Genomic DNA, 16207 nt, shown 5'->3' with positions numbered 1-16207 from the left:
CTGCCCCCCCAGGATGTGCACAGCACGGGGAGCCACCTCAACCCCCTCAACGAGCCACAACTCCATCTCACACCCTGCCCCACCCCTGCTGGGCAGAGCCTGCAACTGCCCCCCCCCCTTCCACCACAACAGACTTACCAGTTCTCCATGCTATATCAGAAATCAAATCTGTATTGGCTGATATGCCTCCTTAAAAATCGGATATCAGTAAATCAGCCCCAAAAATCTCTAACGGTGCACCCCTAGTATAAATATAGTTAGGAGACCTATGCCTGGTACAGACCTAGAGGAGTATGAATAATGTATGCTGTTTCTACCTGTTAAGGACAAGCTTGACAAAGCTGGACTGAGTTTTCACCACCAAACACATATCTAAGATGTGTTTTCTGTCACCTTTACAATCCGGAAAACCGCTCGTTAGCACCGGCCTTCCAGAACACACCAACTTCTGCAGCCTACATATCAAATGTGACAGCAACCAGATACGACCTGTGAAATCGCTCCACATGGCTCAGAACGTGTGATACTACTGAGTCTCTATTCTACTTAACAAAGATAATCTGATGAGGCCCAGTATGCAAGGAGAACCAGACAACATCAACACCTCCAGTAAGTGTTATACTGTAAACATATGCAACATAAATGTAATGTTCTTGCTTTTACCTCCTTCAGAGTACAATTATTCTTTTCCCTTTAATAATCTCATTGATGACTTTGACACAAAGCAATTTGCTGATGCAATATGTTGATGACAAAAATTGGAGAGACAGCACAAATATGGAAGAGGATCAGATCGACATAGAGGAAGAACAGGAATATTTTGTATACTAGAGTAATAGAAATGGGAGGAAATGTAATCTAGAAATAGCATAGAAGAATGACTAATACACCAAGGAATATCACAGAACAGCTCAGCCAATGTGACATGGTCAAAGAAAAATGTGACTAAGATGAATCAAATGAAGGGTTTCTAGTAGAGACAGGAGTATTAGTACCATCACCAGTAAGACCTCATCTGCAATAACTGGCCCATCTACATCCAAGATGAACTCAAACTGCAACAGGTACAGAGAAGGGCAGGGGCTCAGAAAATTTTGTAACTACAAGAGAAGTTCTCATCTTGTTTAGTTCAGCAAAACAAAAGCTGCATATGGTAATGATTTCTGACTGTAGATCCAAGATTTAGCAATGACCATGGCTGGGAAAAAGCAAAGCAAGTGAAAGGCCAACGCAGGCACAAAGACAAATGGGTATAAAGTGTTTATAAATAAATTTATGTGTTAGAAATTAGAAGGTTTTTAACCAATGGAGGAACAACGCTCCAGAACACCCTCCTAAAAAGAGTAGTGGAAGCAAAACACTTGTAGTGCAAGATGGAGCTTGGTAGTTTTAGGAAAAAGATTATACAAAGCAATTGCCTGCAATATTAGGCATCTGGACACAGTCCCTTATCTCATTAAGGTGTTACTTTTTACATTCTGAGTTACCCTGAGGTACAGACTGCTTTGGCAGCCAGAACAACCCTGCCAGCACAACACTGCTTGGATCTGAATCAAAAACCCTGACTGGTAAAAATTCGCTCAAATCTAAGAATTGTTTATAAAACCATATTGTGCATATAGAATTTTTGTAAGAGCTATGCTACAGTAGAGACACAGAAGGTTCGTGTTTGCTAGTATTTTGCCTCACACTGTGTGAGAGTCTGATTTTTGCTTTAAAACAAAATGTAAAACCACTGCCACCCAAAAACTGCTACCTAAAACTAAACTTCCCACCCCCTGCCCCAACAAGGATATGTAAAATCCTGCAGGATGGCCAATCTGCATGGATACCACAAGTGGCAGAGGCAGCCTATGAGTGTGGCATGCAGCAGATTACGAGGGAACAGGGAATACAGTGATAGATAGGACAGGGAGCAAAAAAAGAGCAGCAGATCAGGAAAAGGAGCAGAAAACAGCAGTTTATCAGGCAGAGAGCAAAAAGTAGAGCAGGTCAGGTAGTAGGAGAACAGAGTGGTGCTCAGAGCATTAACCTTGTGGTACACCTGCCAAAAAGGTTGGTTTCCACTGTTCTAAAGGACAGACAGATAAGGGAATTTCTCTGAAAAGATTTTATAGATAAAGGAAAAGGAAATAAGGAAAGCAGTACAGGTTTCAGAGTCCAAATGTCCTTTGCATGTGTAATAAACAAAAAAACCCAGCAGTTTGTGCAAGAGCCACTTAATTACTTAAACACTGCAACACCAACACAACAGTTTTTTAAAAAAAACGTGTTTCCTGACGGTGGAGAAACTCCACAACAGAGCAGGTATCCCTTGTCTTAACAAGCAAATATCACCTTAAGAGACTGCCTGTCTACCACAGGCAAGCCAACTTGCATGTTGGCACCACGATTAACATCTGTATTTCAATTTTGTTGATATCAGAAACAACCTATATTAAACCCTGTAACAACAATAATTTGCTTAAATCAGCTTATAGCCACATATTTTACAGTAGTCCCCATAAGAAACAAAGAGTTCAGTAAAATACATGCAAACAGAATAGCCCATTATTGGGATTTCTGCTATAATAAAACTATTCTTCTTCATTTTTCTTAAACAGTAAATTTATATTCCAGCTTGAATTTTACAAAAGTTTAACATGAAAGGTAAAGATTTTTGTGGTAATATCTTATTGGAACAACTAGATTACTGGAAGAGATTTAGATAAGCTTTCAACTACTTAAGGAAGGGTAATTTGTAGCCAAAGCTTATCTAGATCTCCTCCAACTAACAGTTTGTTCAATGAAAGAGATGACCAATGAAAATCCTGGCCTCTTAATTATTTCTTGGACCATAATGGCTACAGCACTGCCACCCAAAAAAAAAAAAAACAACCAGTTTAATGCAACTGAGTTATCCATCCATCCACGGTTTTTATGCTGCCTTCTATCACTAGTATCTCAGCATCTTCCATGCTAAATCAGTAGCCAGAGTGGAAGCAGACCTGAATCTTTTGTGCTTCTCCATCTTGGGGGCAAAAATTCTACTTGGGTATTGTATTTTCATTCTGACTGGCGTACACATACACATATACATATACATACACACACACTTTAATTTTGGGGGAAGATGGAAGGCCTTTCCCTAGAAACATGGGGTCCAAGAATACTCTATCAAATACAAAACCATTTAGTTGGGGATCAAGTGCATTCACTGAATCTCACATACTTTAATGCTATATATTACATGGCTATTCAGGGAAAAAAATTCAGGCTTTTCAACAGATTGAGTGTTAAATCTGAACCACTGAGAGTGAACAGTTTACCAATGTGGTGTAAATACAAGCAAGTAGCCTACTTCCACATAATCCATGAGTGCTTGAACAGTATTACAGGGATTAGTCGGAATACCGCCACCCTCTTCAGCTAGGTGTGCTTTGATTGGAAATATCTGACAATCCATTATGGTAGGGATCAGCAACCTAAGGCCTAGAGGCCAGATCCAGCCCACAGAGTTGCTAGATTCAGCCTGCGGAGCTCTAGTGCTTTGGCCGTGCTGGCCTTCACCTGCACCTGGGCCAGCTGGCAAGAAGCTGTACCAACACCACAGCCAGGACTTGGGGAGAAAACAACTCCAATTCAAGGACAAATGTAAAAATGTAGAACTTGCTAATGAGACTGAGATAACAAGTGCAGGTATGTAAACTTAACAAACAAAACAAATAGAAATGAACATGAGATGAGGGGCATGCAAGTATAAATACAGGGATTGGGAGACCTGTCCCCTGTAGAGTTCTAGGGACGCATGAGCAACCTACGACGTTTCCACCTGTCAAAGATAAGCTTTACAAAGTTGGACTAACTAACTGTTAATCAGACCAACTGGTGTGATGTCTGATAACAATAAACCTTTCAGAGCTTTCACCACTAAACAGGTATCCAAGTTGTGTTTTCTGGGTCACCTTTACAGTCCAGAACACAGCCTATATATCAAACATAACAGCAACCAGCCACGAAAATACTCCACAAGCCTCAGAAAAACACTGTCCACTGTATTTGGGTAGTTTAGACTAGTGGCTAGACGCAGGACACCTTAGTGGGTAGTCTCGGGGCAAACAGAGTCAAGAGCTAAGTTGCCAAGTGAAGAAACAGGAGTAAGAGGCACATCTGAGAGGCCAGACCAAGGTTAGGTGCCAATGTTATTGAGCTAAGTAGCCAAGGGATTAAGCCAGAGCCTAAAAACCAGGACAAGCTGAGGTCAGAAGCCAGTCACAAAGCTGAGAGACAAGTCAAACCAGGACTCAGGGACAAGAAGCCAGGGCAGAGAAGAGACAAGACAAGGAAGATGAGAACAGAACTATGGCAGAGCACCAGTGGGGTGCTTGTCACTTTAAGGCTATCACAGACTCTAGGGAAGCCTGTTTTTCTAAGCAGCAGTGGTAAACATTTTAAGTGGGGAAGTGGGTGTCAGAACACCTTAAGTGCTCTGCCACTTTTAAGATCTGGATCAAGCAGCAGGCAGTGCAGCCCAGTCCTGACAAGCAGCCATCTTAAGCCCTAGGCCAGCAGGGCTGGAGGCAGCAATTTGCTGCCAGACACTGTGGAACCAACACAGCTAGGAGGTAAAGGCAGGAACTATGGGGAAGGCTTAGAGGCTCCTGGTCCTGGGCATGACCTAAAACTGCACCCTGCCAGGACAGGGAGGCCTGGTGGTCCTGCCTGTGGTAGGCAGGGCCACTTAAATATCAGGTTTGAGGACCTTCCCAGTGAAAGGTGGCTTGGGGCATCTAAACCCCTGCCCCCATCACCCCGTGGGTTACATGAAAACATCAGAGAAAGAGTAGTGGGGCCAGGGATGTCCATAAGGGACACACGAGCCCATCGCAGGTGCAAGACCTGGAAGGGGAATAGTGAAGGCCAGGTAAGCTTTGAGAAGTGCCTGAGCCTGAAAGGGTGAAAGACCCCATGAGAGGAGTAGTTAGGGCCCTAAGAGAGGGCACCAGCAGTTAAGGCCCTGATGAGAGGAGGCAAGTTCCAGGCCAGGCACGCCGACAAGCAGCACCTGAGTCTGTGGGGGTGTCCAACCCCAGAGTACAGGACAGAATAGAGAGTGGCAGGGGTGAAGCCTGATGAGGGGCATGAATTGGGGCCCTGAAGTCAGGGGCTTGAGTGGAGGCCCTGCTAGCATGGGGGGGTCTGAGTTAGGCCCAGGTAAGCCTTTGGGTGCCTAAGACCGGAGGTGGGCAGCAGAAGAGGAGCTGTGAGGAAAACAAGGGCTGAGCTCTCAGCCCCTTGACGGAGAACAGCTGGGGGAGTTACCCAGCTATCAGACCAAGGGCAGAGTCAGCACAGCATTTTCTCAACCACCCAGCGCTCACTCAGATGAGGGTGGCAGGAAATGTCCAAAAGGCTGAGCACTTGCTGGCTAGGGAGTGAAGAGTAGCAAGCCTGAGGACCCTCTGGGTGAGGACAGGGAAAATGTGGCCCCTGGGAGAAAAGGGGCAATATGGGAGGCTCGGGAAGAATGCAATGAAAGAGACCAGGTGAGAGCCGGTGGAGAGCAAGAGGCCTCTGTGATAGGGAGGCAGTATGGAGTGCAGCCCTACCACAGCCAAGTGAAAAAGACTGAATGCTGTGACGAGTTGGGCCTGGCCTCAGGCTAGAGCTTAGCACAGCTGTGAGCAACATCTGCAAGGCATGGAACACATTAAGGGATGGTAGGAGCACGTACCTTTAACCCTCAGACATCAAGGCCCTCAAAAGGGCAGCCTTCTACCTAATTACCAACCAATTACTTAACAGCAAGTCATGGCAAATGAGAGAGGCGGGCGGTGCACCCAGAGGCAGTGGGAGACCAGCACTGTGGCTGGTTGGGGACCTCCCATATCACCACCAGGGCAAGACAAGGAAGATAGAACTACGGTGTAGCGTACAGTGAAGGCAAGTGCTAGACTGGTCCCTTAAAATGAGGAGTTGGAGCCACCCAGGTCGCTAATAAAAGGCTGTCTCTAAACACAACTGAGACACACTGTGGAATAACAGGATGCTTTAAGTGGGCCAATTTTTAAACCTGCCTGCCAAACTATTAGTGGGAGGGAGGGGGCAAGGTAGCACACAAATCTAAAATATAGTATTTGTAGGCCTAGAGTAATATGGGGGGCTTTAAGCTACAAAGCTTACAGAAGGGAGGTAAACTTCGTAAGAAACCTAGCTGCTTTATCAGAAATATAGCATCAGCCATATTGTGAGAAAACAAGTTGTCTTTACTTTTTTCTGAACAATCACCATACTAAACTAGCACATAAGATCATGATTTTCCCCATAGTTACAGATAATTAGCCAGACTTTCCCCCCCCCCTTTTTTTATTTTTTTTTTTTTAAAGTGGGGAGAGGGGGAGAAAGGGAACAGAACTAAATGAGGAAATATATCTTATATAAAACACCTTTGAAATGTATGTCCTCAGTGAGCTTATCCCCAATACATTATAGGGGCCCAATATTTTGCCTAGAGCCATCTTTTACTTGCCTGTCTTGGACAGGATACTACAAGATGATGTGCATATTAGAAACAGGTTACCTCTGCAGATATCATTCCTCCAATAAAGCCATGGTAGGGACCTCAGAACTACAGGAAAATATGCTGGCCACGTCATGCTGTATTTGGAGAAATATGAACCTTTGGGCAGCGTGAAAATTTAAAATAATTTATTCTCTAGTGGCATCTCTGAATCTGTGTCGCTTTATTTATACAAAGACATTGTAAGTTTTTCATTTTTTTAAAAACTGCAGTTTAATACCTCACTTCAAATAAAGTCAAAAGACAAGCATAGCAGTTTACAGAACATCTACAAAGTGACTACTTGCAACAACAAAAAACTAGTAATCACATAAATTGGCTGCTACTTTATAAACAGCCTATGCTCTAAAGCTACAACAATTGTGAACAAAACTGACTGGGAAATAAATTTAAACTGAAAAATGTTGACAACAGTTGTGCCACAAATATAATTCTGAAATCATGAAGGCTGCTTTAGTTAAATACACATTATGATAAAGATGATAAGTGAAACCAGCTACGAAAAGTACATTGTCATCATCACCACTATTCTAAATGAGGAAACAGAAAGTTAACAGAAATTACCATAAATCAAAAGCTATGAAATACAGACAGTTAATAAAGAAAGCTAAAATATTATTGAAAGTTGGGAACACAGCAGTTCTCAATCTGTGGTACAGGTACCACCAGTGCTATGCAGACAACCTGTCAGTGGTGCACATTAACAGATTTATTATAATTACTTTATATGACAAACATTTGCTAGTGGTACTTAAGGTTGAACTGGAAAAATTGCTGGTGGTACTTACGGTTGTATCATTTTAAATTGGTCATGCCTAATGTGTCAGAGTTTGGGAACCACTGCTATAGCAGATAAAGTTAAAACAAATGGAAATAATTCAAATACACTGGGGCAAGAGAAGTATCAGCAACCAGATGCAAGACTGGGGTGGCAAAGTTGTCACTAATGAATATACTGTATTTATTACTAGGGCAGGCCTTAAGAATGGCACTGCCTCTTGAAAATCATCGCTGTGACATTGTATCCTCCAATTCTGAGGTTCAGACATCAAAAAGGTGCTTAAAAATTAAGATTCAGAAACAAACTACAAGAATGATCCAAAGTCGTAAAGTCCATCTTACAATGAGATTCTTAGAGAGGGTATTGTAGAAGTGTGTAAATAATAATGGCAAGGCAAAATAAGCACAATTAAGTCATTCTCTCCTACAACTTAAATACAAAGGACAACAAATTCAAACTGTAAGGCTACAAAAGTAAAACACACAAAAAGACTAAACTATTTTTAAGTAGAAGTCAATGTTAAAAGTTTGCACACAAGCCCTCAGAAGTTAATCATTGTCAGACTACAGGTTTGTCCATGTAATCTTAAATTTGGTGCCACTCTGCATATACCTTATTATGTAGTCTCTATTCACACGATTGCATATTTTTTCCATGGGACAAGTATGGCACAAATGAAAAGATAACTGTTTACAGTAATTGTTTTGATCTTCCCTTCATTAAAAATGTACTTATCGTCTTACTGCATACCATCTATAGTTTATGACGAATACACAATTAATCACATTTTAATCACAGCTTTTACCACATGCTACTTAAGTTAATAAATTTGGTTAATGCTTCTGAGCTATTCATCTGAACCTCTTGTCTGTGACACAGGAATACACTGTAATTCCTATCAACAGACAGGGAAATAAAGTCTTGCCTAAAGCCAGACGACTCACCAACAGAATGAGGACTGTAAGTATGAACCATTCAAAATCCTGATGCAGATGCTAATTTCTTCAGAAATCCCACTGCCTTACTTCCAAATATACTAAGCATCTACAACTCCCACTGGCTTCAGGTAAAACTGTTTGTGCTCGGTATTTCTTCAAACGTCAGGTATCTCAAAACAGGCACTCAGAAAATGACGAGTCAGACAGAACCAGGCAGAGCCAGGGACAGAACTAATTTCTTTGTTTTACATCCGCTTACTTTCGCTATAAAACTATGCTTTGTCTGCTTTCTGTCCCTGACTTAAATCAACCTCTCTTTCAATGAAAGCCTTGGCATCTATACCAAGGGTTTCAAAGATACGGCCTGCAGGCCAGTCCCAGCCTGCAGAGCTCCATCACCTGGCCTCCAGTGCTGCCCCATGTGCCACACAGCACCTGCCCCAGATGGTCTGGGAACCATGCTGCAAGCAGCACCTGTCCTGACTGCTAGGGGAGCAAGTGCAATGGATTGTCAGAAGGGAGGGGAGGGAGTAGGAGAGCAAGAGTGAGGGTGCCCTACAGGACCATTCATCCAACACAGGGCCAGATTAGCTTGAAACCCCTGCGCTATACTACATTGTCTTGTTCCTGTACCACCAATCTTATGTACTCAATGAAACAGGAGTCTACCAGAAAAAAACAACATGAAGTTTAAGAGTATAACACAATGCATACAAACTATGTTGTTTAAGCAATGCAACTTCTGGGGGTGTTTAACTTTTCCATGTAAATTGTGAACGTCTATTTGTTGTTTTCTTTATGTACCATGTTTACTCGAATGCAAGACAAAGTATTATACCCCTAATCAGCATGGAGAAAAATAGCCTCATCTTGGATTCAAGTGTATCCTGGAATATTAGCTCCAGCTTTGGCCATGGATTTGGGGACAAAGCTAGAGCCAAGCTACTGCCTGCCCCAGTCTGGAATGTCTTGTTTGGCAGAGGAGAGGGAACACAGGGGACAGCGTAGAGTGTAGGAGTAGGGAATAGGAGGGAGGAACCTGCATCTTCCCTTCACCTCTAGCCTGCTCCCCCACCACCCCTCTTACCTTCTGCTCAGGCTCCAGTCTCTCTAGCCTCAACCTGGCCCGCTAGGAGGTGTCACTATTTCTTCATGGCCAGGCAAGGTTGGACCACTACTGCTGGCTGCCCCAGAGGAACAGAGCTTCAGCAGATGATACAGGAGGGGGCGGGGATAGTGACAGAAGGCATAGTCATGGGGGCTCAAGCAGCAGGAATGTGGGGGGGAGGGAAACAAACAACAAGAGTCAATGGTCTGGCCCTTTGCCCCCTACCACTACTTTCCCTGCCAGAGCAGCAGGGGGAAGAGGGGCACCGGGGCAAATTTAAGACACCTTCTATTAATTAGATTCTATACATGGAAAGTTATAAGAAATTTATAATTTTCCATGTATACAATATAGTTATTGGGGAGGGAGGTTAAATACAATGTTGTCTTAGATTCAGGTAAATACAATAATTATTTATTTTTCAGTTATTTGGAACATTCAAAATATGCTTATCATATTTACTTGAATCCAAGACAGTTTTTTTCCCCTCATTCAATGCAGGGAAAAAAGCCACCCATGTTAGATTGGAGTACAAGCCAAAGGACGGGGAGCAGGGACTCCAGCTGTGAAGCCGGAGCCACTTCCCCCCTTCCCACTCCAAACCCTGTCCCTTCAGTCTGTGCTCCCACCACCCCTCAAGTATCACTGCTTACCTTACCCATCTTGCAGCTCTGGCTCCTGCCGGGGCCCTACACTATGCAGGGGCAGGGAGCACAGAGCACATGCTGCCTCCAGCCTCAACGCAGCCACACAGTAGCTGTTGTGGCAATGACAGCTTCAGCCTCAAACCTGGCCTCAGAGCTGGGGCTAGAGCTGCTGCCACCACTATATGACCAAGCTGAGGTCAGAGGCAGCATGTGCTCCCTGCCCATGGCCAGACCAAGAACCCAACCAGAGGTGGGATTGCAAAGGGAAGGTAAGCAATAGTAGGATTAGCGGATGGGGGAGTAGGCATACAAACATTTTTAGACTGGGAAAAGTAATGCTTTCATTTGTAGAAGTAGCAAAATATTCCTAAAGTCTCAAACATTGAGTTGAAAAGCTTTTATCAATCAAATTCAGAAAAAGAAAAAAAGAAACAACAGATAAAGCATAGCTATGATAACAAGCAGCTAATCTTATCACTCCAATAGCTTGAAAGACTACAGAATTTTGAAAGCAGTAAGCACAGCAATTAGTCAAGGACAGAATCAGGAGATGCATATTCCATTCTTTCCTTTTTTGCATGGCCTAGGCCCTAGGGCAAGTATATGCATAAGAGCTTTCCTACATATAAAATAGGGATAATATTAGTTAAAAGGCTTTGAAAAGTTTTGGCTTAAAAAAAAATCCTATATAAGAACACAGTACTCTTTCAGTGGACAAAAAATAACTTGCTATGACAAACAGTTTAAATAATCAATAAATCCTTTATATACTAATATATACCCTGCAGCATGCTATACAAAAAATAATGTAATGCAAAACCTCATTAAAATGAGACCTATGTTAGAAAGCCCTGCACAGTTTTTTATTAAATCTGATACAGACACCCTTCCCATTCCCATCTGTTTTATCCCACCTGCAAAAAAAATTTATATCCTCCTCGCTCCCACATAGGGGACATAAAGTAAGTAAACAAAGTCTGTTCCTACAAATTCCAGTAATCCAGTGTTTTCTCACATACTCCTAGCCATAAAAAAAATTTTTCCTGTCTCCTGCTACGCCACTGACAGGTCTTCCAAGCTTGACCATTAAAAGTTAAAACCTAACGTGGAGCCTGATAGGACAAATCCTTTACATGCAATATCCCATTTCAATCCAGGTGGCTGATGTAATGTGTGTTTGGATCACTAGTATCTACAGATTGCATCCATACACATAAGTGTGTCTGCTATGACCTATTCATGTGTAGTAATGACCATGTATAGCTCAGTCTATATTAGAAGTCCGTAATATGGCTCTTGGTCAAGAAAAATATTGAGCATTTCCTTCAAAACATCAACACAGAAAACAATGGACAGGAAAAATAAAAACTATTCAAGAAAATTTCAACATGAACTTCAAAACAAATGAACACAGAACAACATATTCTGCACCAAGAACTAAAAATCAAGTCTTCACTGCCGCTATTTGTCATGTGACTAATTCAAAATTGGCATATATACTCGATTATAAAGTGAGATTCCCCCCCAGTCAACATGGGCGGGAGGCCCGCCCTGCCCGGTGGAGCTGCCCGAGCCTCCCTGAGGCAGCAGGGCCAAGCAGGAGCCTGCCTCCAGGCTCCCAGACTAACTGCTACAACCAGGTTCATGGTATATTGTATTTTATCCAACTCCTGAATTATTTCCACAGTATGATGAAAAGAAAGGTTAGACTGACCCTATTCCCTTTTGATAGGCTCTGATCTCCCAGTAATCATCATTCTTCAGGGCCTGAGAAACAATGTCTTGCATTTGAAAGCTTGTCTAACCTTATCACAACTATACAATAAAACAGTTCACCCTAAGAAATCCTTGCCTCTCTCATCTTTGCTTCTGCCAGGTGTGTATCTGCTACTCCTGGTAATTTTACTCAGCCCCACCCCTCTGCTGTTTTTTCATTATGCTATACCTGGCTTCCCATGATCAGTGGCTCTCAGAGCCACTGTAAATAAAGAGCCCCTCTCTCCTCCCCCCACCCCCCCATACATGTATAAATGCCCTTTGAAAATAATTGTGTTGGTTGAGGTGGAAATGGGAGCTTTGGCATTGAAATGAGTGCAATATGTGGCAATGCTACAATGCATTTGGTTTCACTGTTTAACCATTTAGAAAGATTAGCGCCTTGAATCAGTTACTGCTTGGAAGTGATCTGTAGCTTTATAATCTAGTATTTCTGATCTAGTGGGGATTTTCCTCCTCCTTCACAATCTCTGACAGATAAGAGACATGGAAAACTTTTATTTTGAGAGCTTAGCACAGCAAACAGCTGTGGGGGAAAGAGGTACTACTAACCATAAACTTCCTGATCCATAAAATCTGGTGTTGTAGATGTCTTAAGAGACCAAGGCAGACCCTTAATTTATATTATAGTTCATTCAATGGATTAGGTCAGTGATGGTCAACTTTCAGACCATGTACTAGATCCAGCCGCATGCTGGACTGACCCTGCATGCTAGATCTGGCTGTGGAGTGACCCTGTACGCTGGCCCCACTGCCCACCACCGATCTAGCACACACGGCCACCTTATCCTACCCACAGGGCTCCCCTGAGGTCTGAAAATCTGACAGCAGAAAAGCAGCAATTAATACTGCTACCATGCCTCTGCCACCAAATATACAGACCCCCAGGGAGCCTTGCAGGCTGGATCTGGCCAGCAAGCCACTAGCTGAGCATCACTGTTTTAAAGCAGCAACCTGGGTGATTGTGACCTAGAAGCATTAAAGGCCACAACTGCCTGCTAGCTTCAGTTGGGGAGAGAGAGAAGAGTCATCCCATTGATCTACCCCTCAGGCCATACATTGAGTGCCACCGCAGACATATCTACAATGGAAAAAAACATTGTGTGAAATGCTTTAAACTGAAAGCACACATTAAATTACATGATTTCATGAACACAAGTGGGAAAAAAAAAAAGATGCAAAGCTTTCTCTTCTTATATTTTAATAGTGGATTAAAGAGTATATGCTTATTTTTTTCTGGTATTTAAACTGTGAAATTAGAATGTTTGTTCAGCCTACCACAAAGATTTTGGGGACCAACACTACCTGGAACTTGTATAATCATCAGAATAGAAACATATACACTTTCTCCCTCTCTGCCTTAAATTTTGAATGTTGAATACAGCCTGTATTGATATAATTGAGTACACATTTACTTTCTTTTGTTTTATTTTTAATACTCTTAGTTAAGAAAATGTTTTGTTCTGAGATTTAGGCTGTTAGAAATTATTTACCAGTACAGCAATACTGATATTCTGCTTCTGCAACACGTAGTTACGGTGGAGGCAACTATACCAGTCAAGCTGCACTTCATACCACTATTAAAAGTTATCCCTAAAGCACAGAACAAGTTATACCAGTAAAAAAAATGTGAACCAGTTTTGTAAGTGAAAATGCATCTTCATTAAGGGCTTTGGCCAGCACACTCCTCTTCATTTCCTTCCTCCCTCCAACAAACAAAGCTATGCCAGAAGAAGTCTACACTGTATATATACACCAATATACTTTTTTTTTTTTTAATTGTAGTCTTATATTTTTTTTTTCAAATTAAATTGTCAGTGGGTCAAAGTAGTTTCTGAATTCCTTTAATACCCAGTTCCCAAGACATCTGGGAAAGCTTATATTAATAAAAAAGTAACACTACTTGGAAAATAATTTTTTTAATGTTTTGACTACTTTCTAACAATCACAAATTCTTGAGTTACTGTTAAAGTTTGTTTTATTTCAAATGAGTAGCACTTACAGACATTATAAAAGTGTCCATCTAAGCTTTTCCAAAGTAGTCTCCATTTGAGGAGATGAGCCTTAGATAGTCACCTGTATTTAGTGGCATGCCACTTAGTAGGAACAGCTTTTCCCAGCATGCTTCTCCTCTTTTTGTCCTTTTCTGCTGTATAAGTTTGATATGTGCTCTCCATTTGCTGCCACTGGGTGTTTATATACATGCTCTGAGACTGGGGAGGAGAGTGGTGGGGAGAGCAACTTTAATTAGAGCAGTGCTAAAGTGTCCAGATCAACACATATACCAGCATCCCCATGCTGAAAAGTGGCAGTAAGGCCGCCTTAACTAGGGTTCATACTAACATCTAAGAAATAATGGGGCTTTTCTTCAAGATCGGAAAATATCAAGAACAGCCTAGAATATTAAAATAACACAGGCAAAGGAAAGCACCAATGAGAAAATAGAATGTAAAATGAAGCTAAGTGTTAGAAGCATCACAGCCTGAAATGACAGTGTGAAGAGAGGAAATTTTTTAATGTTTATATATAAACAATAGGAGTCTGAGTAGCAAGCAACAGAAATTGGAAGTTTTCTCTGATGAGAAAAAAGTTGATAAAACTGACATTACTGATAATAATGGGATAAATTACAAGATAAAGTGGTTATAATATGGGGAGGAAGCATAACGTGAAAAGGTAAGAGTAAACATTAAAGATACCATTATTCATTTTAAAATTACTAACTCAGAACCTCAGGATGTAGATCCAATTTAAATAAAAATTACTAACAATACCCAGGCAGAGGATGCTTCCAGACTCCAACCCAGCTGCTCACTCTCCCACTGCTCTGCATGCCATAGCAGCTGAGGATTCCAGGATGCCTCTCCCTCTGCTCGGTCATGGGCCTTGCAGGGCACAAGACATGGCAGCATAGCCCACAGTGCATGAAGCTGGGGAGGAGGCCAGGGTTTCTTGCCCCACATGCACAGCACTGTGTAGGGGGAAAACCTGTGCATGGCACAGTTCAATGAAGTGCAGTGGTGAGATAGGGGGAAAATGCAAGAAGTGCCCAAAGGTAACCTGACCTACGCAACTTGTAACACCTGGCCACTTGCAAGTTGGACAGCTGTAAGTTGCTCCATAACCCCTTATCTAACAAAGGGGGGAAACTGCAATTGCAAACTTGTGTGGGAGATTTCTGCTGGTGGAGTTTCTAAAAATTATACCCATCTGCCTCACAAAGTATTGCAGGTAACTATTTTGGATCTTGTTATACCAAATAAAGAAAAACACCTCAATTGATGGAAGGTTGATGACTGCTTAAAAATGAACGGTTATGACTCAAGTATATTCATTATAGGTAAACTATAAATCCTAACCATCAACACATGCTTGGTATGCTAAAAGGACTTATTTCTCAAAACCAAGACAAACTGATTGGGAAGAAAAATTAGACAAAATGTGTGTATATGGATACAAAGATGTTGCTGGACCTGATAAGACCGTGAAACACTGTTCAGTAAAACACACACAGATCAACAATAGATATATGAATATTAGTTTGAGTTAATCAAAGAATGGTTAAATATACTGTTACATAATTAATATACTGTGATTAAATCAAAGTCATATTTATATTAGATACTGTTGATCTGTGTCTGTTTTACTGAACTGTATTTTTAAAAACTCCAGGGGAGAAGCCAACCATTAAATAAAGGACAAAAGAAAACACTTCCCTGATGGACAGGCTATTCCACAACAATTTACAGCTCCTTGAATCTCTCTCTCAAACACATGGTCCTGGCCACCGACAGATACAGGACGCTGGACGAAAGAAGTCACTGGTCTTATCAAGTCCAGCAACATTTTTGTTCTTATCCTTTGGTCTTATGTCAAGTATTTAAAAACATATGCGACTAAATGGACACATCCCATTTGCCTGGTATTGAATGCTATAGCAACTTTTTGATTTAGAGAGTAAGGCTCTGGAGCGGTGAGACACGCGCGGATGAAGCCCGCTGCGCCCCCGCTCCCCCGAAACCCCCCAGACACCCCCTCAGCAACCGCAGAGCCCCCTGCCGACCCCCTGGGAGGAGGCCGCTGCCTGATGCCGGCCGGGTCAAGCCCCCGCCCAGGCCCCTACTTGGCCCAGCCCCCCAAAGGAGCCACGCGAACAGGCTGCATAAACAGGCGCTCGAGTTAGCACGGAGTTAGCACAGGAGAGGGCGCAGGAGGGCACGAGACCCTGCCTGCGACCCCCCAGAGTAGTCAGCTCCAGTCGTAGCCAGCCTACCAGAGGCATGACATGGATGGGCACGCGCCGCACCCCGAGGGTCCCTTCAGGCGCTGCGGCCCCCCATCAGGCACCTCAGAGACGGCCACCCAGATGGAGCCCATGGTTCCGGGCTCCACGCAGAC

At 42.6% G+C, this 16207-nt stretch overlaps 1 protein-coding gene across 1 annotated transcript in view; it reads right to left on the bottom strand.

The window, feature by feature from the left end:
- Nucleotides 1-16207, bottom strand: part of MAN1A2 (mannosidase alpha class 1A member 2) — a 176739-nt gene that overhangs the window by 132688 nt on the left and 27844 nt on the right. The window lies entirely within an intron of this gene.

This window comes from Crocodylus porosus, unplaced genomic scaffold, assembly GCF_001723895.1.
Source record: "Crocodylus porosus isolate Cpor-Errol unplaced genomic scaffold, CroPor_comp1, whole genome shotgun sequence".
In the NCBI taxonomy this organism is placed as follows: Eukaryota; Metazoa; Chordata; order Crocodylia; family Crocodylidae; genus Crocodylus; species Crocodylus porosus.
The sequence above is the reverse complement of the archived record's forward strand: the minus strand, read 5'-3'. Positions and strand labels throughout refer to the sequence as shown.